This window comes from Chenopodium album, chromosome 25 (assembly GCF_948465745.1).
Source record: "Chenopodium album chromosome 25, dcCheAlbu1.1, whole genome shotgun sequence".
NCBI lineage: Eukaryota > Viridiplantae > Streptophyta > Magnoliopsida > Caryophyllales > Amaranthaceae > Chenopodium > Chenopodium album.
In genome coordinates this window covers 24,632,282-24,657,888 of record NC_137858.1, presented here as the reverse complement: position 1 = coordinate 24,657,888, position 25,607 = coordinate 24,632,282, and positions in this window count along the sequence as shown.

The following is a 25,607-nucleotide window of genomic DNA, read 5'->3' as shown; positions in this document are numbered from 1 at the left end:
GACATTTAGCAAAATTAATTCAAGCCTATCCAAGCTGTTTGCTTGAAGATAGAACAAGCGGCATCCGATGCAATAAAGCAGGCGGCATGCCGCCAATCATTTTGATTGATAATTTGATACTATCAATATCACATATATTCACATATATTAACATATATATATATATATATATATATATATATATATATATATATATATATATATATATATGTTAATAATTGTATTATACAAATTGTTTTTTCAAGAATAAACTCTTGGAATTAGTGGGGGACATGCGGCCAAACTTAAGCATCAATTCTCCATGAATGATGGGAATGCCGCATGTACAAGTATTATTTTATTCCTCTTCCATTTGCAATGGAATTCATATTAATATATGAAGAGCCGAATGCATATGGCATTTGTGGGAAAGAGCGAGAGCCGCTCATTCATGCAAAGTGGAGCTTCATCTCCATATAGCAAAGATGGTGATCAGGTGGTATTCATTACCGGCCTTTGCACCGATCAATCAAGCGGCAGCCGACAACTTTATCAAATGTATCAACTTCATCAATGGTGGCAGCCGGTCACCGTCATCAATTATGCGGCTGATTTGTTCAAAGCTGGCTGCCATGGTTGCCTCGTTCAACCTCAAAGCCGGACGTTTGGTTGCTTGATTAGTAGAGGCGGTAGACGAATGAAATAAGCCAAGTGCCTGGTTGTTCGTTCTCAAACAGCCTACACTTCCCATTTGTTATTTTTCATATTTATTTATGACAAAGCTTTTGAAGAGTAATATCATATTTACAAGGCTATACATACGGCATTAATCTTCATGTATCTAAGTATATATAAACCGCATGTAATAGCATGAATTAGTGAATTACTGATTACAGCCGCCCTTGTTAATCATCAAGCGGCACCATTGAGTTCATCACTATCATTATTCAATCATTACCAATGATTGAATTTGTCTTTTGTTATTCACGTGGATGACAATAATATACAAGCAGCAAAAAGCTTGCTTGAATTCTCAAGCATGATGATTGGTATTATCATATTTTAAGATGTATTATCAATGCAGCAGTCGGCACTTGATCATTGAGGCAGCCGGCACTTGGTACCCGGATGACCATGAAGGATGAGCAAGTTAAATCACCTTGTGATAGTAGCCAAGCGGCATTATACAGCCAAGTAGCTTCTCCATTAGTCAGGAGCCCAAGCTTACTCTTATACAAGCGGCAATATGCCGACTCAAATTCAACCTGATAGCATAATGAGAATGGTGGCATTATGATCAATACTATCATAAACACTAATAATGCAATTATCTTTCAAACATGTACTCATGTAAGAAGTGCGGTACAAGCGGCAAGGGGTGTGTGGCAAAAATGCCGTATATATATATTTCTACCCCTTGTACTATTCTCAATTGAAGCACACAGCCAGCCCAAGTTGCTCCAATCCAAGTGGTAAAAATGCCGACTCGAATTAAAGCAACCAGTTATCACTATAAAAGGTGACGGTTGGTGATCACAATCAAGGCGGCTGCAGGGCTGCTTTGTTCCCGATTACGCCGAATGTGGGGCTGCATCCTACTTCAGCTAAGTCCGGCTGTAGGGTTACTTTGCGCCTAACCAAGCCCAGCCGTAAGGGCTGCTATGTTATTTTATCAAAGCCGGCCGCGTGGCTGCTATGTTTTTCATATAAGTGGTTGCTTTAATCACCCTCAAAGCCGGCTGCAAGGGTTGCTTCGCGCATGCTCAAGCCGGCTGCATGGATGCTTCGCTCATCAAATAAGTACAGCCGTAGGGGCTGCTTTGTTCTTCATAAAGACCGGATGTTTCATTGGCTCATTGAGCTCGATGACTGGGGCTGCTTTGTTCCCCTACACATCCGGATGCTCTGATCATCATTATCATCATTGTGAGCTTAGTCTAACGGCTACTAAGCCAAATAAGTTGCAAACTCAGTGACATGATTGTCAAGCGGCAACTAAGTGCCATGCTAAACTCAAATACAAGCGGCATAAGAGCCGAGTAAAATGAGCAAGCTCCCCTTAATGTGAGGGAAACCTCAATCTCTTGTATCCGAGCAGCAACATACATACATAGTCATCTCTTAGCTTAAAAGCCGAGAGTTCGATACGTTGTGCAAGGCACCCGAAAATGGAGCCGAGTGTGATGCCAAGAGTTTGCTCAAACATGTGTGACATGGCTGGACAGCTACTTGGTTGAAAGACCGCATGAGTATTATGCGAATCAATAATTATCATTATTATGATTAAAAAAAAAAAAAAAAAAAGCATGCGGCACTACTTAAGTATATATTATACATGGGTAGCATATTACTTGAGTATATATTATACAAGGGTCAGACGGTATTGAATCTCGGCTATACACAAGCGGCTCTAATGCCAAGTTGGATGTGTTCGTCTGTGTGAGCAGGGGCTGCTTAGCTCCCATTACCTATAGCAGGGGCTTCCTTTTATATAAATTAGTGCTATCAAGGAATACATGTCAAAGAAGCAGAGCATCTGGCTACTACCGTCTGACAGCAGCTCTAGCCCGTTTGTAACACTAAAACATGAAGCCATTGTGGTATTTTGTTACACTCGGCACTTTGCAAGCTTACCTAAGCAGCCGCAAATGGGAAAGAGCAGCCGGATTTCGAGAACTTGCGTCCTATCTTGTATGAGTTAGCATAGGAGGCAAACTAAATTGAAAGCAAGCGGCAGATGCCGCATGGCACTCTAGCAAGGAGCTGAAATATCTCCGACTCCGATTTTTAAGCATTTAAAGCAACTCCAAATCCGGCTGTGATTGCATATGCTCCAGGCAGAAAATACGTCGACTCACCTTAAGGAGTCCAGTGGGCTAGCAGCATTATTATGAGCTGCAAGTTAACTTAAGTGGTGTGGAGCCGTATGTTTATATGTGAAGTTGCTCCCTCATATAAGTGGAGCAACATCACCTCAAGAGTATGTATCTTACTCTCATCGATGAGAGCATGAGAAGCCGCATGTATATGTAAGAAGCCGCATGTATATTTGTGGGATCGACTCTTTGGGAGTATTATGGTCAAGCGGCATAAATGTCAAGCAACCTTCGTATTCGGTTAAGCTCGGCAACTGGCCTTTCATGGTCCTTCAAGTAAGACGGTTAAAGCTTATTTGAATATTATTATTATTATTATTATTATTATTATTATTATTGAATATTGATTCATTAATTAAATAAACTAAGTTAAAAACTTAATAGCTAAACTAACGTCCAGGTGACGTGAGGCCAATGGCCGGATGATAAACTAAGTTTAAAACTTAGTAGCTAAACAAACGTCCAAGTGACGTGAGGCCAATGGCCGGATGATAAACTAAGTTTAAAACTTAGTAGCTAAACAAACGTCCAAGTGACGTGAGGCCAATGGCCGAATGATAAACTAAGTTTAAAACTTAGTAGCTAAACTAACGTCCAAGTGATGTGAGGCCAATGGCCGGATATTATTATTATTAGAGGCCGACGGCCACAGTCTGCTCCAACATGAGTATGACCGTCTGCTCCAACATGAGTCAGATAACCGGCGACGTCCATTCGGGCGAATTCGTCAAGGAGAAGCATCTCCCATTTGGGTGGCACATTGCTCTACTAAAACATCAAGCAGCCCTACCGAATGCTAAGGCAGCACTCACAGTTGTTTGATTTAATCTAAAAAGCATAGAGTTTTCCAACTGTTCTAATACAAATGGAAAACGGCTACTGTTTCATGATTAGAGGCTATCGAGGCCAATGGCCGGATAATAAACTAAGCTAAAAACTTAGTGGCTATACAAACCGTCTTAAAAAGACATGAGGCTAATGGCCGGATGGTTATCTATTTTCTATAAATTTGTCTGCTCCAACATGAGTAAGGCCGTCTGCTCCAACATGAGTCAGAGAACCGACGACGTCCATTCGGGCGAATTCGTCGAGGAGAAGCATCTCCCATTTGGGTGGCACATTGCTCTACTAAAACATCAAGCAGCCCTACCGAATGCTAAGGCAGCACTCGCAGTTGTTTGATTTAATCTAAAGTGAAATCTAAAAAGCATAGAGTTTTCCAACTGTTCTAGTACAAATGGAAAACGGCTACTGTTTCATGATTAGAGGCTATCGAGGCCAATGGCTGGATAATAAACTAAGCTAAAAACTTAGTGGCTATACAAACCGTATTAAAAAGACATGAGGCTAATGGCCGGATGGTTATCTGTTTTCTATAAATTTGTCTGCTCCAACATGAGTCAGATAACCGGCGACGTCCATTCGGGTGAATTCGTCGAGGAGAAGCATCTCCCATTTGGGTGGCACATTGCTCTACGAACACATGCAGACGGCAAAGATTGAACGACCTAATTGGTCAACTCATAGTCGCCTGACCTGGGTAATCTAAAGAACGACTAAGTTTTCGGGAACCGAATGTCTAAAAGACATCAGTAGGTGACCGGCCGAAGTTCTTACCTAGATTACCTTCAGAAACTATACAAGTCCTCCCAATGGGGTAAAAGGACATTGAAAGTATAATTACAAAACTTTCCAGGCGGCCATTTGCCTCCTGTCTTGTCAGGCGGCCATTCGCCTCCTGCCTAATGAGATATCAAACGTCTCGAAATATCCTACCATAGTGGGGCATAAAGAAATGAAAGTCGTCATCTGTCTAGTTCAAGCGTCAATCATTATTATGATTGATTAACTTAGAAAATGTCATACCATATAAGGTATCAAATTTTCCAAGTTAATCAAATCTCTCTTTTATTGACCTAGACACATGCCGACCAAAGAGCTTTTGAACAAGCGGCAAAGCCTTGATTTCGAAAGGAGCAATTCCTCTTGAAAGAGAAATTACCCCTTCCGAGGGGCTAATGTTTGGGGTAAAATTACCCTCTATATGTGGACCAATGCCACCGCGACACGTGTCCGCAAGCTCAGCTCTCTATGAGCCAATTAGAGCATGACACGTGTCACTCAATGATAGAAGAGTGATAATGGGCTCTAAGCCCATAAACCTAGAGCCTTTTAGGTTAAATGACCTAAAAGGCACATATCCCGACGCTCTATAAATACTGATCTTCACATCAGTTCAAAGGGATTTAATTCATTCTCCAAGGGCCATGCCCCCCACAATCACTCTCCCTTCTCTCTATTTTATTCTCTAAAAATACATTACATCGATCACTAACTTGATCGTCGGAGGCGGACCTCCAGCCCCCCGGGGTCCGTTGTTTTGCAGGTGATCGGGCCGTTCGAGTGTTGCATTGCGGATCTGTCTCCCGAGGGACGTACATACCCCCCATTCGGGTACGTACAAAAAACCCCAAAACACATTCCACAATGCTAATTGAGTCAAATGAAAGTCAAACACATTCAACAAAGGTAATTGAGTCAATTGAAAGTCAAACACATTCAAACAAAGGTTTTTGAATCAAATGAAAGTTAAAAGAATTCAACCAAGCTAATTGAGTCAAATGAAAGTCAAACACTTTCAACAAAGCTTTTAGAATCAAATGAAAGGTAAATACATTGAAACAAAGCTAATTGAGTCAAATGAAAGTCAATTGCATTCCACAAAGCTAATTGAGTTAAATGACAGTCAAACACATTCAACATAGCTAATTGAGTCAAATGAGAGTCAAACACTTTAAACAAAGCTTTTAGAATCAAATGAAAGTCAAATACATTCAAACAAAGCTTTTAGAATTAAATGAAAGTCAATTGCATTCCACAATGCTAACTTAGTCAAATGAAAGTCAAACACATTCAACATAGCTAATTGATTCAAATGATAGTCAAACACATTCAAACAATTCTTTTTGAATCAAATGAAAGTCAAATGCATTCAACATGGCTAATTGAGTCAAATGAAATTCAAACACTTTCAAAAAAGCTTTTAGAATAAAATGAAAGTCAAATACATTCAAACAAAGCTTTTTGAATCAAATTAAAGTCAATTGCATTCCACAATGCTAATTGAGTCAAATGAAAGTCAAACACATTGAACAAAGGTAATTGAGTCAATTGAAAGTCAAACACATTCAAACAAAGGTTTTTGAATCAAATGAAAGTTAAAAGCATTCAACCAAGCTAATTGAGTCAAATGAAAGTCAAACACTTTCAACAAAGCTTTTAGAATCAAAAGAAAGGCAAATACATTCAAACAATGCTTTTTGAATCAAATGAAAGTCAATTGCATTCCACAATGCTAATTGAGTCAAATGAAAGTCAAACACATTCAATAAAGCGAATTGAGTCAAATGAAAGTCAAACACATTTAAACAAAGCATTTTGAATCAAATGAAATTCAAATTCATTCAAACAAAGCTTTTTGAATCAAATGAAAGTCAAATGCATTCAACAAAGCTAATTGAGTGAAATAAAAATCAAACACTTTCAACAAAGGTTTTAGAATCAAATGAAAGTCAAATTCATTCAAACAAAGCTTTTTGAATCAAATGAAAGTCAAACACATTCAACAAAGCTAATTGAGTCAAATGAAAGTCAAACACATTTAAACAAAGCTTTTTGAATCAAAAGAAAGTCAAATGCATTCAACAAAGCTAATTGAGTCAAATGAAAGTCAAATGCATTAAACAAAGCTAATTGAGTCAAATAAAAGTCAAACACTTTCAACAAAGCTTTTAGAATCAAATGAAAGTCAAATTCATTTCAACAAACTTTTTGAATCAAATGAAAGTCAAACACATTCAACAAAGCTAATTGAGTCAAATGAAAGTCAAACACATTCAAACAAAGCTTTTTGAATCAAATGAAATTAAAATGCATTCAACAAAGTTAATTGAGTCGAATGATAGTCAAATACTTTCAACAAAGCTTTTAAAATCAATTGAATGTCAAATACATTGAAACAAAGCTTTTTGAATCAAATGAAAGTCAAATGAATTCAAACAAAGCTTTTTGAATCAAATGAAAGTTAAACACATTCATCAAAGCTTTTAAAATCAAATAAAAGTCAAACACTTTCAAACAAAGCTTTTTGAATCAAATGAAAGTCAAACACATTCAACAAAGCCAATTGAGTCAAATGAAAGCCAAACACATTCAACAAAGCTAATTGAGTCAAATGAAAGTCAAACACATTTAACAAAGCTGATTGAGTTAAATGAAAGTCAAACACATTCAAACAAACCTTTTTAAATCAAATGAAAGTGAAATGCATTCAACAAAGCTAATTGAGTCGAATGAAAGTCAAACACTTTCAACAAAGCTTTTTAAATCAAATGAAAGTCAAATACATTGAAACAAAGCTTTTTGAATCAAATGAAAGTTAAAAGCATTCAACCAAGCTAATTGAGTCAAATGAAAGTCAAACACTTTCAACAAAGCTTTTAGAATCAAATGAAAGGCAAATACATTCAAACAAAGCTTTTTGAATAAAATGAAAGTCAATTGCATTCCACAATTTTAATAGAGTCAAATGACAGTCAAACAGATTCAACAAAGCTAATTGAGTCAAATGAAAGTCAAACGCATTCAAACAAAGCTTTTTCAATCAATTGAAAGTCAAATGCATTCAACAAAGCTAATTGAGTCAAATGAAAGTCAAAAACTTTCAACAAAGCTTTTAGAATCAAATGAAAGTCAAATACATTCAAACAAAGCTTTTTGAATCAAATGAAAGTCAATTGCATTCAACAATGCTAATTGAGTCAAATGAAAGTGAAACACATTCAACAAAAAGCTAATTGAGTCAAATGAAAGTCAAACACATTCAACAAAGCTAATTGAGTCAAATGAAAGTCAAACACATTCAAACAAACGTGTTTTAATCAAATGAATGTCAAATGCATTTAATAAAGCTAATTGAGTCAAATGAAAGTCAAACACTTTCAAAAAAGCTTTTAGAATCAAATGAAAGTCAAATACATTCAAACAAAGCTTTTTGAATCAAATGAAAGTCAAATGCATTCAACAAAGCTAATTGAGTCAAATGAAAGTCAAACACTTTCAACAAAGCTTTTAGAATGAAATGAAAGTTAATTACATTCAAACATAGCTTTTTGAATCAAATGAAAGTCAATTGTATTCCACAATGCTATATGAGTCAAATGAAAGTCAAACACATTCAACAAAGCTAATTGAGTCAAATGAAAGTAAAACACATTCAACAAACCTAATTGAGTCAAATGAAAGTCAAACACATTCAAAAAATGCTTTTTGAATAAAATAGAAGTCAAATGCATTCAAAAAAGCTAATTGAGTCAAGTGAAAGTCAAACACATTCAACGAAGCTTTTAGAGTCAAATGAAAGTCAAATACATTCAAACAAAGATTTTTGATTCAAATGAAAGTCAATTGCATTCCACAATGCTTATTGTGTCAAATGGAAGTCAAACACATTCAACAAAGCTAATTGAGTCAAATGAAAGTCAAACACATTCAAACAAAGCTTTTTGAATCAAATGAAAGTCAAACACTTTCAACAATGCTTTTAGAATTAAATGAAAGTCAAATACATTCAAACAAAGCTTTTTGTATCAAATGAAAGTCTATTGCATTTCACAATTCTAATTGAGTGAAATGAAAGTCAAACACATTCAACAAAGCTAATTGAGTCAAATAAAAGTCAAACACATTCAAACAAAGCTTTTTGAATCAAATGAAAGTCAAATGCATTCAACAAAGCTAATTGAGTCAAATGAAAGTTAACCACATTCAAACAAAGCTTTTTGAATAAAATGAAAGTCAAATGCATTCAACAAAGTTAATTGAGTCAAATGAAAGTCAAACACTTTCAACAAAGCTTTTAGAATCAAATGAAAGTTAATTACATTCAAACAAAGCTTTTTGAATAAATTGATAGTCAATTGCATTCCACAATGCTAATTAAGTCAAATGAAAGTTAAACACATTCAACAAAGCTAATTGAGTCAAATGAAAGTCAAACACATTCAAACAAATCTTTTTGAATCAAACGAAAGTCAATTGCATTCAACAAAGCTAATTGAGTCAAATGAAATTCAAACACTTTCAACAAAGCTTTTAGACTCAAATGAAAGTCAAATACATTCAAAAATTAGCTTTTTGAATCAAATGAAAGTCAATTGCATTCTACATTGCTAATTGAGTCTAATGAAAGTAATATACATTCAACAAACCTAATTGAGTCAAATGAAAGTCAAACATATTCAAACAATGCTTTTTGAATCAAATAAAAGTCAAATGCATTCAAAAAATCTAATTGAGTCAAATGAAAGTCAAATACATTCAAACAAACTTTTTTGAATCAAATGAAAGTCAATTGCATTCCACAATGCTTACTAAGTCAAATGGATGTCAAATACATTCAACAAAGCTAATTGAGTCAAATGAAAGTCAAACACATTCAAACAAAGCTTTTTGAATCAAATGAAAGTCAAATGCATTCAACAAGGCTAATTGATTCAAATGAAAGTCAAACACTTTCAACAAAGCTTTTAGAATCAAATGAAAGTAAAATACATTCAAACAATGCTTTTTGAATCAAATGAAAGTCAATTGCATTCCACAATGCTAATTGAGTAAAATGAAAGTCAAACACATTCAACAAAGCTAATTTAGTCAAATGAAAGTCAAATACATTCAAACAAAGCTTTTTGAATCAAATGAAAGTCAATTGCATTCCACATTGCTAATTGAGTCAAATGAAAGTCAAACACATTCAACAAAGCTAATTGAGTTAAATGAAAGTCAAACACATTCAAACAAAGCTTTTTGAATCAATTGAAAGTCAAATGCATTCAACAAAGCTAATTGAGTCAAATGAAGTCAAACACATTAAAACGAAGCTTTTTGAATCAAATGAAAGTCAATTGCATTCCAAAATGCTAATTATGTCAAATGAAAGTCAAACACATTCAACAAAGCTAGAATCTAATGAAAGTCAAATACATTCAAATAAAGCTTTTTGAATCAAATGTAAGTCAATTGCAGTCCTCAATGCTAATTGAGTCAAATGAAATACAAACACATTCAACAAAACTTTTAGATTCAAATGAAATTCAAATGCATTCAAACAAAGCTTTTTGAATCAAATGAAAGTCAATTGCATTCCCCAATGCTAATTGAGTAAAATGAAAATCAAACACATTCAACAAAGCTAATTGAGTCAAATGAAAGTCAAACACATTCAAACAAAACTTTTTGAATCAAATGAAAGTCAAATGCATTCAACAAAGCTAATTAAGTCAAATGAAAGTCAAACACTTTCAACAAAGCTTTTAGAATCAAATGAAAGTTAATTACATTCAAACAAAGCTTTTTGAATCAAATGAAAGTCAATTGCATTCCACAATGCTAATTGAGTTAAATGAAAGTCAAAAACATTCAACGAAGCTAATTGAGTCAAATGAAAGTCAAACACATTCAAACAAAGCTTTTTGAAACAAATGAAAGTCAAATACATTCAACAAAGCTAATTGAGTCAAATTAAAGTCGAACACATTCAACAAAGCTTTTAGAATCAAATGAAATTCAAATGCATTCAACAAAGCTAATTGAGTCAAATGAAAGACAAACACTTTTAACAAAGCTTTTGGAATCAAATGAAAGTCAAATACATTCAAACATAGCTTTTTGAATCAAATGAAAGTCAGATGCATTCAACAAAGCTAATTGAATAAAATGAAAGTCAAACACATTCAACAAAGCTAATTGAGTCAAATGAAAGTCAAACACATTTAAACAAAGCTTTTAAAACCCAAATGAAAGTCAAATTCATTCAACAAAGCTAATTGAGTCAAATGAAAGTCAAACACATTCAACAAAGCTTTTAGAATCAAATGAAAGTAAAAATACAATTAAACAAATCTTTTTGAATCAAATGAAAGCCAGATGCATTCAACAAAGCTAAGTGAGTCAAATTAAAATCAAACACTTTCAACAAAGCTTTTAAAATCAAATGAAAGTCAAATACATTCAAACAAAGCTTTTTGAATCAAATGAAAGTCAATTGCATTCCACATTGCTAATTGAGTCAAATGAAAGTCAAACACATTCTACAAAGCTAATTGTGTTAAATGAAAGTCAAACACATTCAAACAAAGCTTTTTGAATCGATTGAAAGTCAAATGCATTCAACAAAGCTAATTGAGTCAAATGAAGTCAAACACATTAAAACAAAGCTTTTTGAATCAAATGAAAGTCAATTGCATTCCAAAATGCTAATTGTGTCAAATGAAAGTCAAACACATTCAACAAAGCTTTAGAATCAAATGAAAGTGAAATACATTCAAACAAAGCTTTTTGAATCAAAGGTAAGTCAATTGCAGTCCTCAATGCTAATTGAGTCAAATGAAATTCAAACACATTCAGCAAAGCTTTTAGATTCAATTGAAATTCAAATGCATTCAAACAAAGCTTTTTGAATCAAATGAAAGTCTATTGCATTCCAAAATGCTAATTGAGTCAAATGAAAGTCAAACACATTCAACAATGCTAATTGAGTCAAATGAAAGTCAAATATATTCGAACAAAGCTTTTTGAATCAAATGAAAGTCAAAATCATTCAACAAAGCTAATTTAGTCAAATGAAAGTCAAACACTTCCAACAAAACTTTTAGAATCAAATGAAAGTCAAATGCATTCAACAAAGCTAATTGAGTTAAATAAAAGTCAAACACTTTCAACAAAGATTTTAGAATCAAATGAAAGTCAAATACATTCAAACAAAGCTTTTTGAATTAAATAAAAGTCAATTGCATTCCAAAATACTAATTTAGTCAAATGAAAGTCAAACACATTCAACAAAGCTTTTAGAATCAAATGAAAGTCAAATACATTCAAACAAAGCTTTTTGAATCAAATGAAATTCAATTGCATTCCACAATACTAATTGAGTAAAATGAAAGTCAAACACATTCAACAAAGCTTTTCGAATCAAATGAAAGTCAAATATATTCGAACAAAGCTTTTTGAATCAAATGAAAGTCAATGGCACTCCACAATGCTAATAGAGTCAAATAGAAGTCTAACACATTCACCAAAGCTAATTGAGTCAAATGAAAGTCAAACACATTCGAACAAAGCTTTTTGAATCAAATGAAAGTCAAACGCATTCAACAAAGCTTTTAGAATCAAATGAAATTCAATTGCATTCCACAATACTAATTGAGTAAAATGAAAGTCAAACACTTTCAACAAAGCTTTTAGAAGCAAATGAAAGTCAAATATATTCGAACAAAGCTTTTTGAATCAAATGAAAGTCAATGGCACTCCACAATGCTAATAGAGTCAAATAGAAGTCTAACACATTCACCAAAGCTAATTGAGTCAAATGAAAGTCAAACACATTCGAACAAAGCTTTTTGAATCAAATGAAAGTCAAACGCATTCAACAAAGCTAATTGATTCAAATGAAAGTCAAACACTTTCATCAAAGCTTTTAGAATCAAATGAGTGTCAAATACATTCAAACAAAGCTTTTTGAATCAAATGAAAGTCAATTGCATTCCACAATGCTAATTGAATCAAATGAATGTCATATGCATTCAACAAAGCTAATTGAGTCAAATGAAAGTCAAACACATTCAAACAAAGCTAATTGAGTCAAACGAAAGTAAAACACATTTAAACAAAGCTTTTTGAATCAAACGAAAGTCAAATGCATTCAACAAAGCTAATTGAGTCAAATGAAAGTCAAACACTTTCAACAAAGCTTTTTGAATCTAATGAAAGTCAAATCCATTCAAACAAAGCTTTTTAAATCAAATGAAAGTCAATTGCATTCCACAATGCTAATTGAGTCAAATGAAAGTCAAACACATTCAAACAAAGCTTTTTGAATCAAATGAAAGTCAAATGCATTCAACAAAGCTAATTAAGCAAATGAAAGTCAAATACATTCAAACAAAGCTTTTTGAATCAAATGAAAGTCAATTTGCATTCCACTATGCTAATTGAGTCAAATGAAAGTCAAACAAATTCACCAAAGCTAATAGACTCAAATGAAAGTCAAACATATTCAAACAAAGCTTTTTGAATCAAATGAAAGTCAAATGCATTCAACAAAGCTAATTGAGTCAAATGACAGTCAAACACTTTCAACAAAGCTATTAGAATCAAATGAAAGTCAAATACATTCAAACAAAGCTTTTTGAATCAAATGAAAGTCAAACACATTCAACAAACCTAATTGAGTCAAATGAAAGTCAAACACATTCAACAAAGCTAATTGAGTCAAATGAAAGTCAAACACTTTCAACAAAGCTTTTAGAATCAAATGCATTCAACAAAGCTACTTGAGTCAAATGAAAGTCAAACACATTCAAACAAAGCTTTTTGAATCAAATGAAAGTTAATTGCATTCAACAAAGCTAATTGAGTCAAATGAAAGTCAAACACATTTAAACAAAGCTTTTTGAATCAAATGAAAGTCAAATGCATTCAACAAAGCTAATTGAGTTAAATGAAAGTTAAACACTTTCAACAAAGCTTTTAGAATCAAATGAAAGTCAAACACAATAAAACAAAGCTTTTTGAATCAAATGAAATTCAATTGCATTCCACAATGCTAATGGGGTCAAATGAAAGTCAAACACAATCAACAAAGCTAATTGAGTCAAATGAAAGTCAAACACATTCAAACAAAGATTTTTGAATCAAATGAAAGTCAATTGCATTCCACAACGCTAATTGAGTCAAATGAAAGTCAATAACATTCAACAAAGCTAATTAAGTTAAATGAAAGTCAAACACTTTCAATAAAACTAATTGAGACAAATTAAAGTCAATCACATTCAAACAAAGCTTTTTGAATCAAATGAAAGTCAAATGCATTCAACAAAGCTAATTGAGTATAATGAAAATTAAACACTTTCACAAAGCTTTTTAAATCAAATGAAAGTCAAATACATTCAAACAAAGCTTTTTAAATCAAATGAAAGTCAATTGCATTCCACAATGCTAATTGACTCAAATGAAAGTCAAACACATTCAACAAACCTAATTGAGTCAAATGAAAGTTAAACACATTTAAACCAAGCTTTTTAAATCAAATGAAAGTCAAATGCATTCAACAAAGCTAATTGAGTCAAATAAAAGTCAAACACTTTCAACAAAGCTTTTAGAATCAAATGAAAGTCAAACACATTTAAACAAAGCTTTTTGAATCAAATGAAAGTCAAATGCATTCAACAAAGCTAATTTAGTCAAATGAAAGTTAAACACTTTCGACAAAGCTTTTGGAATCAAATGAAAGTCAAACACATTCAAACAAAGCTTTTTGAATCAAATGAAAGTCAATTGCATTCCACAATACTAATTGAGTCAAATGAAAGTCAAACATATTCAACAAAGCTAATTAGAGTTAAATGAAAGTCAAGTGCATTAAACTAAGCTACTTGAGTATAATGAAAGTTAAACACTTTCAACAAAGCTTTTAAAATCAAATGAAAGTCAAATACATTCAAACAAAGCTTTTTGAATCAAATGAAAGTCAATTGCATTCCACAATGCAAATTGAGTCAAATGAAAGTCAAACACTTTCAACAAACCTAATTGAGTCAAATGAAAGTCAAACACATTGAAACAAAGCTTTTTGAATCAAATGAAAGTCAAATGCATTCAACAAAGCATTTAAAATCAATTGAAAGTCAAAAACTTTCAACAAAGCTTTGAGAATCAAATGAAAGTCAAATACATTTAAACAAATTTTTTTGAATCAAATGCAAGTCAATTGCATTCCACAATGCTAATTGAGTCATATGAAAGTCAAACACATTCAACAAAGCTTTTAGAATCAAATGAAAGTCAAATACATTCAAACAAAGCTTTTTGAATCAAATGAATGTCAATTGTATTCCACAATGCTAATTGATTCAAATGAAAGTCAAATACATTCAACAAAGCTAATTGAGTCAAATGAAAGTCAAACACATTCAAACAAAGCTTTTTTAATCAAATGAAAGTCAAATGCATTCAACAAAGTTAATTGAGTCAAATGAAAGTCAAACACATTTAAACAAAGCTTTTTGAATCAAATGAAAGTCAAATCCAAATAATAAAGCTAATTGAATCAAATGAAAGTAAAACACTTTAAAACAAAGCTTTTTGAATCAAATGAATGTCAATTGAATTCCACAATGCTAATGGAGTCAAATAAAATTCAAACACATTCAACAAAGCTAATTGAGACAAATGAAAGTCAAAAACATTCAAACAAAGCTTTTTTAATCAAATGAAAGTCAAATGCATTTAACAAATCTAATTGAATCAAATGAAAATCAACCACTTTCAACAAAGCTAATTGAGTCAAATAAAAGTCAAACAGTTTCAACAAAGCTTTTAAAATCAATTGAACGTCAAATACATTCAAACAAAGCTTTTTGAATCAAATGAAAGTCAATTGCATTCCACAATGCTAATTGAGTCAAATGAAAGTCAAAAACATTCAACAAACCTAATTAAGTCAAATGAAAGTCAAACACATTCAAACAAAGCTTTTTGAATCAGATGAAAGTCAAATGCATTCAACCAAGCATTTAAAATAAAAAGAAAGTCAAAGACTTTCAACAAAGCTTTTAGAATCAAATGAAAGTCAAATGCATTAAAACAAAGCTTTTTGAATCAAATGAAAGTCAATTGTATTCCACAATGCTAATTGGGTCATATTAAAGTCAAACACATTCAACAAAGCTAATTGAGTCAAATGAAAGTCAAACACATTCAAACAAAGCTTTTTTAATCAAATGAAAGTCAAATGCATTCAACAAAGCTAATTGAGTCAAATGAAAGTCAAACACTTTCAACAAAGCTTTGAGAATCAAACGAAAGTCAAATACATTCAAACAAATCTTTTTGAATCAAATGAAAGTCAATTGCATTCCACAATGCTAATTGAGTCAAATGAAAGTCAAACACATTCAACAAAGCTAATTGAGTCAAATGAAAGTCAAACACATTTAAACAAAACTTTTTGAACCAAATGAAAGTCAAATGCATTTAATAAAGCTAATTGAGTCAAATGAAAGTCAAACACTTTCAAACATAGCTTTTGGAATCAAATGAATGTCAATTGCATTCAACAAAGCTAATTGACTCAAATGAAAGTCAAATACATTCAAACAAAGCTTTTTGAATCAAATGAAAGTCAAACACATTCAATAAAGCTAATTGAGTTAAATGAAAGTCAAACACATTTAAACCAAGTTTTTTGAATCAAATGAAAGTCAAATGCATTCAACAAAGCTAATTGAGTCAAATGAAAGTCAAACACTTTCAACAAAGCTAATTGAGTCAAATGAAAGTCAAACACATTCAACAAAGCTAATTGAGTCAAATGAAAGTCAAACACATTTAAACAAAGCTTTTTGAACCAAATGAAAGTCAAATGCATTTAATAAAGCTAATTGAGTCAAATGAAAGTCAAACACTTTCAAACATAGCTTTTGGAATCAAATGAATGTCAATTGCATTCCACAATGCTAATTGAGTTAAATGAAAGTCAAACACTTTTAAACAAAGCTAATTGAGTCAAATTAAAGTCAAACACATTCAACAAAGCTAATTTAGTCAAATAAAAGTCAAACACATTCAAACAAAGCATTTTGAATCAAATGAAAGTTAAATGCATTCAACGAAGCTAATTAAGTCAAATGAAAGTCAAACACTTTAAACAAAACTAATTGACTCAAATGAAAGTCAAACACAATGAAACAAAGCTTTTTGAATTAATTGAAAGTCAAATGCATTCAACAAAGCTAATTAAGTATAATGAAACTTAAACACTTTCAACAAAGCTTTTAAACTCAAATGAAAGTCAAATACATTCAAACAAAGCTTTTTGAATCAAATGAAAGTCAATTGCTTTCCACAATGCTAATTGAGTCAAATGAAAGTCAAACACTCTTAACAAAGCTTTTAGAATTAAATTAAAGTCAAATAGATTCAAACAAAGCTTTTTGAATCAAATGAAAGTCAAACACATTCAACAAAGCTAATTGAGTTCAATGAAAGTCAAACACATTTAAACAAAGCTTTTTGAATCAAATGAAAGTTTAATGCATTCAACAAAGCTAATTGAGTCAAATTAAAGTCAAACACTTTCAACAAAGCTTTTAGAATCAAATGAAAGTCTAATTCATTCAAACAAAGCTTTTTGAATCAAATGAAAGTCAAGCACATTCAACAAAGCTTTTAAAATCGAATGAAAGTCAAACACTTTCAAACAAAGCTTTTTGAATCAAATGAAAGTCAATTGCATTCCACAATGCTAATTGAGTCTAATGAAAGTGAAACACATTCAACAAAGCTACTTGAGTCAAATGAATGGAAAACACATTCAAACAAAGCTTTTTGAATCAAATGCAAGTCAAATGCATTCAACAAAGCTAATTGAGTCAAATGAAAGTCAAACACTTTCAACAAAGCTTTTAGAATCAAATGAAAGTCAAATACATTCAAAAAAACTTTTTGAATCAAATGAAAGTCAATTGCATTCCACAATGCTAATTCAGCCAAATGAAAGTCAAACACATTCAACAAAGCTAATTGAGTCAAATGAAAGTTAAACACATTCAAACAAAGATTTTTGAATCAAATGAAAGTCGAATGCATTCAACAAAGCTAATTGAGTCAAATGAAAGTCCAACACTTTCAACAAAGCTTTTAGAATCAAATGAAAGTCAAATACAATCAAACAAAGCTTCATGAATCAAATGAAAGTCAATTGCATTCCACAATGCTAACTGAGTCAAATGAAAGTCAAACACTTTCAAACAAAGCTTTTTGAATCAAATAAAAGTCAATTGCATTCCACAATGCTAATTAAGTCAAATGAAAGTCAAACACAATCAACAAAGCTAATGAGTCAAATGAAATTCAAACACATTCAAACAAAGCTTTTTGAACCAAATGAAAGTGAAATGCATTCTACAAAGCTAATTGAGTCAAATGAAAGTCAAACACTTTCAACAAAGCTAATTGAGTCAAATGAAAGTCAAACACTTTCAACAAAGCTTTTAGAATCAAATGAAAGTCAAATACATTCAAACAAAGCTTTTTGAATCAAATGAAAGTCAATTGTATTCCAAAATGCTAATTGTGTCAAATGAAATTCAAACACATTCTACAAAGCTAATTGAGTCAAATGAAAGTCAAACACATACAAACAAAGCTTTTTGAATGAAATGAAAGTCAAATACATTCAACAAAGCTAATTAAGTCAAATTAAAGTTAAACACATTCAACAAAGCTAATTGAGTCAAATGAAAGTCAAACACAGCTTTTTGAATCAAATGAAAGTCAAATGCATTCAACAAAGCTAATTGAGTCGAATGAAAGTCAAACACTTTCAACAAAGCTTTTAAAATCAAATGAAAGTCAAATACATTGAAACAAAGCTTTTTGAATCAAATGAAAGTCAATTGCATTCCACAATGCTAATTGAGTCAAATGAAAGTCAAACACGTTCAACAAAGCTAATTGAGTCAAATAAAAGTCAAACACATTCAAACAAAGCTTTTTGAATCAAATGAAAGTCAAATGCATTCAACAAATCTAATTGAGTCAAATGAAAGTCAAACACATTCTACAAAGCTTTTAGAATGAAATGAAAGTCAATTGCATTCAACAAGACTAATTGAGTCAAATGAAAGTCAATTGCATTCCACAATGCTAATTGAGTTAAATGACAGTCAAACACATTCAACAAAGCTAATTGAGTCAAATGAAAGTCAAACACATTCAAACAAGGCTTTTTGAATCAAATGAAATTCAAATGCATTCAACAATGCTAATTATGTCAAATGAAAGTCAAACACTTTCAACAAAGCTTTTAGAATCAAATGAAAGTCAAATACATTCAAACAAAGATTTTTGAATCAAATGAAAGTCAATTGCATTCTGTTTGGGGTAAAATTACCCTCTATATGTGGACCAATGCCACCGCGACACGTGTCCGCAAGCTCAGCTCTCTATGAGCCAATTAGGGCATGACACGTGTCACTCAATGATAGAAGAGTGATAATGGGCTCTAAGCCCATAAACCTAGAGCCTTTTAGGTTAAATGACCTAAAAGGCACATATCCCGACGCTGTATAAATACTGATCTTCACATCAGTTCAAAGGGATTTAATTCATTCTCCAAGGGCCAAGCCCCCCACAATCACTCTCCCTTCTCTCTATTTTATTCTCTAAAAATACATTACATCGATCACTAACTTGATCGTCGGAGGCGGACCTCCGGCCCCCCGGGGTCCGTTGTTTTGCAGGTGATCGGGCCGTTCGAGTGTTGCATTGCGGATCTGTCTCCCGAGGGACGTACATACCCCCCATTCGGGTACGTACAAAAAACCCCAAAACATTTGGCGCCGTCTGTGGGGAGGCACATCTGTAATGGCACAACGGTGGATCACCGACTTAATAGGGGGTACCTCCTTTAGGAGGCGCCAGGCGTCCTAAGGCTGGATGCTGAGTACATCAGGTGTCATGAGGCCGAATGCCAAGAGTCAGACGGTCAAGAAGGCCTGTCAGACTAAGTCATGCATATTTTATTCTCTCAATGTAAGGTTAAAAGGCAATGGCATTTGATCTAAGTTGGAGGATGGTACATTAGGGGTGAGACGGCTAAATTGGCCAACTCCACTATTTTAATCTGACTCATTTTATGAGTCGGCCGCATGCTCAGGCCACCTCAACCAGCCGGATGCATACAAGCGGTAGCCGCATGCTATTTTAATCATTGCTCATTTACTGAGCCAGCTAGATGCAACATTCGTACTCCACCATGAGACCATGACATTTAGCAAAATTAATTCAAGCCTATCCAAGCTGTTTGCTTGAAGATAGAACAAGCGGCATCCGATGCAATAAAGCAGGCGGCATGCCGCCAATCATTTTGATTGATAATTTGATACTATCAATATCACATATATTCACATATATTAACATATATATATATATATATATATATATATATATATATATATATATATATATATATATATATGTTAATAATTGTATTATACAAATTGTTTTTTCAAGAATAAACTCTTGGAATTAGTGGGGGACATGCGGCCAAACTTAAGCATCAATTCTCCATGAATGATGGGAATGCCGCATGTACAAGTATTATTTTATTCCTCTTCCATTTGCAATGGAATTCATATTAATATATGAAGAGCCGAATGCATATGGCATTTGTGGGAAAGAGCGAGAGCCGCTCATTCATGCAAAGTGGAGCTTCATCTCCATATAGCAAAGATGGTGATCAGGTGGTATTCATTACCGGCCTTTGCACCGATCAATCAAGCGGCAGCCGACAACTTTATCAAATGTATCAACTTCATCAATGGTGGCAGCCGGTCACCGTCATCAATTATGCGGCTGATTTGTTCAAAGCTGGCTGCCATGGTTGCCTCGTTCAACCTCAAAGCCGGACGTTTGGTTGCTTGATTAGTAGAGGCGGTAGACGAATGAAATAAGCCAAGTGCCTGGTTGTTCGTTCTCAAACAGCCTACACTTCCCATTTGTTATTTTTCATATTTATTTATGACAAAGCTTTTGAAGAGTAATATCATATTTACAAGGCTATACATACGGCATTAATCTTCATGTATCTAAGTATATATAAACCGCATGTAATAGCATGAATTAGTGAATTACTGATTACAGCCGCCCTTGTTAATCATCAAGCGGCACCATTGAGTTCATCACTATCATTATTCAATCATTACCAATGATTGAATTTGTCTTTTGTTATTCACGTGGATGACAATAATATACAAGCAGCAAAAAGCTTGCTTGAATTCTCAAGCATGATGATTGGTATTATCATATTTTAAGATGTATTATCAATGCAGCAGTCGGCACTTGATCATTGAGGCAGCCGGCACTTGGTACCCGGATGACCATGAAGGATGAGCAAGTTAAATCACCTTGTGATAGTAGCCAAGCGGCATTATACAGCCAAGTAGCTTCTCCATTAGTCAGGAGCCCAAGCTTACTCTTATACAAGCGGCAATATGCCGACTCAAATTCAACCTGATAGCATAATGAGAATGGTGGCATTATGATCAATACTATCATAAACACTAATAATGCAATTATCTTTCAAACATGTACTCATGTAAGAAGTGCGGTACAAGCGGCAAGGGGTGTGTGGCAAAAATGCCGTATATATATATTTCTACCCCTTGTACTATTCTCAATTGAAGCACACAGCCAGCCCAAGTTGCTCCAATCCAAGTGGTAAAAATGCCGACTCGAATTAAAGCAACCAGTTATCACTATAAAAGGTGACGGTTGGTGATCACAATCAAGGCGGCTGCAGGGCTGCTTTGTTCCCGATTACGCCGAATGTGGGGCTGCATCCTACTTCAGCTAAGTCCGGCTGTAGGGTTACTTTGCGCCTAACCAAGCCCAGCCGTAAGGGCTGCTATGTTATTTTATCAAAGCCGGCCGCGTGGCTGCTATGTTTTTCATATAAGTGGTTGCTTTAATCACCCTCAAAGCCGGCTGCAAGGGTTGCTTCGCGCATGCTCAAGCCGGCTGCATGGATGCTTCGCTCATCAAATAAGTACAGCCGTAGGGGCTGCTTTGTTCTTCATAAAGACCGGATGTTTCATTGGCTCATTGAGCTCGATGACTGGGGCTGCTTTGTTCCCCTACACATCCGGATGCTCTGATCATCATTATCATCATTGTGAGCTTAGTCTAACGGCTACTAAGCCAAATAAGTTGCAAACTCAGTGACATGATTGTCAAGCGGCAACTAAGTGCCATGCTAAACTCAAATACAAGCGGCATAAGAGCCGAGTAAAATGAGCAAGCTCCCCTTAATGTGAGGGAAACCTCAATCTCTTGTATCCGAGCAGCAACATACATACATAGTCATCTCTTAGCTTAAAAGCCGAGAGTTCGATACGTTGTGCAAGGCACCCGAAAATGGAGCCGAGTGTGATGCCAAGAGTTTGCTCAAACATGTGTGACATGGCTGGACAGCTACTTGGTTGAAAGACCGCATGAGTATTATGCGAATCAATAATTATCATTATTATGATTAAAAAAAAAAAAAAAAAAGCATGCGGCACTACTTAAGTATATATTATACATGGGTAGCATATTACTTGAGTATATATTATACAAGGGTCAGACGGTATTGAATCTCGGCTATACACAAGCGGCTCTAATGCCAAGTTGGATGTGTTCGTCTGTGTGAGCAGGGGCTGCTTAGCTCCCATTACCTATAGCAGGGGCTTCCTTTTATATAAATTAGTGCTATCAAGGAATACATGTCAAAGAAGCAGAGCATCTGGCTACTACCGTCTGACAGCAGCTCTAGCCCGTTTGTAACACTAAAACATGAAGCCATTGTGGTATTTTGTTACACTCGGCACTTTGCAAGCTTACCTAAGCAGCCGCAAATGGGAAAGAGCAGCCGGATTTCGAGAACTTGCGTCCTATCTTGTATGAGTTAGCATAGGAGGCAAACTAAATTGAAAGCAAGCGGCAGATGCCGCATGGCACTCTAGCAAGGAGCTGAAATATCTCCGACTCCGATTTTTAAGCATTTAAAGCAACTCCAAATCCGGCTGTGATTGCATATGCTCCAGGCAGAAAATACGTCGACTCACCTTAAGGAGTCCAGTGGGCTAGCAGCATTATTATGAGCTGCAAGTTAACTTAAGTGGTGTGGAGCCGTATGTTTATATGTGAAGTTGCTCCCTCATATAAGTGGAGCAACATCACCTCAAGAGTATGTATCTTACTCTCATCGATGAGAGCATGAGAAGCCGCATGTATATGTAAGAAGCCGCATGTATATTTGTGGGATCGACTCTTTGGGAGTATTATGGTCAAGCGGCATAAATGTCAAGCAACCTTCGTATTCGGTTAAGCTCGGCAACTGGCCTTTCATGGTCCTTCAAGTAAGACGGTTAAAGCTTATTTGAATATTATTATTATTATTATTATTATTATTATTATTATTATTATTATTGAATATTGATTCATTAATTAAATAAACTAAGTTAAAAACTTAATAGCTAAACTAACGTCCAGGTGACGTGAGGCCAATGGCCGGATGATAAACTAAGTTTAAAACTTAGTAGCTAAACAAAGGTCCAAGTGACGTGAGGCCAATGGCCGGATGATAAACTAAGTTTAAAACTTAGTAGCTAAACAAACGTCCAAGTGACGTGAGGCCAATGGCCGAATGATAAACTAAGTTTAAAACTTAGTAGCTAAACTAACGTCCAAGTGATGTGAGGCCAATGGCCGGATATTATTATTATTAGAGGCCGACGGCCACAGTCTGCTCCAACATGAGTATGACCGTCTGCTCCAACATGAGTCAGATAACCGGCGACGTCCATTCGGGCGAATTCGTCAAGGAGAAGCATCTCCCATTTGGGTGGCACATTGCTCTACTAAAACATCAAGCAGCCCTACCGAATGCTAAGGCAGCACTCGCAGTTGTTTGATTTAATCTAAAAAGCATAGAGTTTTCCAACTGTTCTAATACAAATGGAAAACGGCTACTGTTTCATGATTAGAGGCTATCGAGGCCAATGGCCGGATAATAAACTAAGCTAAAAACTTAGTGGCTATACAAACCGTCTTAAAAAGACATGAGGCTAATGGCCGGATGGTTATCTATTTTCTATAAATTTGTCTGCTCCAACATGAGTAAGGCCGTCTGCTCCAACATGAGTCAGAGAACCGACGACGTCCATTCGGGCGAATTCGTCGAGGAGAAGCATCTCCCATTTGGGTGGCACATTGCTCTACTAAAACATCAAGCAGCCCTACCGAATGCTAAGGCAGCACTCGCAGTTGTTTGATTTAATCTAAAGTGAAATCTAAAAAGCATAGAGTTTTCCAACTGTTCTAGTACAAATGGAAAACGGCTACTGTTTCATGATTAGAGGCTATCGAGGCCAATGGCTGGATAATAAACTAAGCTAAAAACTTAGTGGCTATACAAACCGTATTAAAAAGACATGAGGCTAATGGCCGGATGGTTATCTGTTTTCTATAAATTTGTCTGCTCCAACATGAGTCAGATAACCGGCGACGTCCATTCGGGTGAATTCGTCGAGGAGAAGCATCTCCCATTTGGGTGGCACATTTCTCTACGAACACATGCAGACGGCAAAGATTGAACGACCTAATTGGTCAACTCATAGTCGCCTGACCTGGGTAATCTAAAGAACGACTAAGTTTTCGGGAACCGAATGTCTAAAAGACATCAGTAGGTGACCGGCCGAAGTTCTTACCTAGATTACCTTCAGAAACTATACAAGTCCTCCCAATGGGGTAAAAGGACATTGAAAGTATAATTACAAAACTTTCCAGGCGGCCATTTGCCTCCTGTCTTGTCAGGCGGCCATTCGCCTCCTGCCTAATGAGATATCAAACGTCTCGAAATATCCTACCATAGTGGGGCATAAAGAAATGAAAGTCGTCATCTGTCTAGTTCAAGCGTCAATCATTATTATGATTGATTAACTTAGAAAATGTCATACCATATAAGGTATCAAATTTTCCAAGTTAATCAAATCTCTCTTTTATTGACCTAGACACATGCCGACCAAAGAGCTTTTGAACAAGCGGCAAAGCCTTGATTTCGAAAGGAGCAATTCCTCTTGAAAGAGAAATTACCCCTTCCGAGGGGCTAATGTTTGGGGTAAAATTACCCTCTATATGTGGACCAATGCCACCGCGACACGTGTCCGCAAGCTCAGCTCTCTATGAGCCAATTAGAGCATGACACGTGTCACTCAATGATAGAAGAGTGATAATGGGCTCTAAGCCCATAAACCTAGAGCCTTTTAGGTTAAATGACCTAAAAGGCACATATCCCGACGCTCTATAAATACTGATCTTCACATCAGTTCAAAGGGATTTAATTCATTCTCCAAGGGCCATGCCCCCCACAATCACTCTCCCTTCTCTCTATTTTATTCTCTAAAAATACATTACATCGATCACTAACTTGATCGTCGGAGGCGGACCTCCAGCCCCCCGGGGTCCGTTGTTTTGCAGGTGATCGGGCCGTTCGAGTGTTGCATTGCGGATCTGTCTCCCGAGGGACGTACATACCCCCCATTCGGGTACGTACAAAAAACCCCAAAACACATTCCACAATGCTAATTGAGTCAAATGAAAGTCAAACACATTCAACAAAGGTAATTGAGTCAATTGAAAGTCAAACACATTCAAACAAAGGTTTTTGAATCAAATGAAAGTTAAAAGCATTCAACCAAGCTAATTGAGTCAAATGAAAGTCAAACACTTTCAACAAAGCTTTTAGAATCAAATGAAAGGTAAATACATTGAAACAAAGCTAATTGAGTCAAATGAAAGTCAATTGCATTCCACAAAGCTAATTGAGTTAAATGACAGTCAAACACATTCAACATAGCTAATTGAGTCAAATGAGAGTCAAACACTTTAAACAAAGCTTTTAGAATCAAATGAAAGTCAAATACATTCAAACAAAGCTTTTTGAATTAAATGAAAGTCAATTGCATTCCACAATGCTAACTTAGTCAAATGAAAGTCAAACACATTCAACATAGCTAATTGATTCAAATGATAGTCAAACACATTCAAACAATTCTTTTTGAATCAAATGAAAGTCAAATGCATTCAACATGGCTA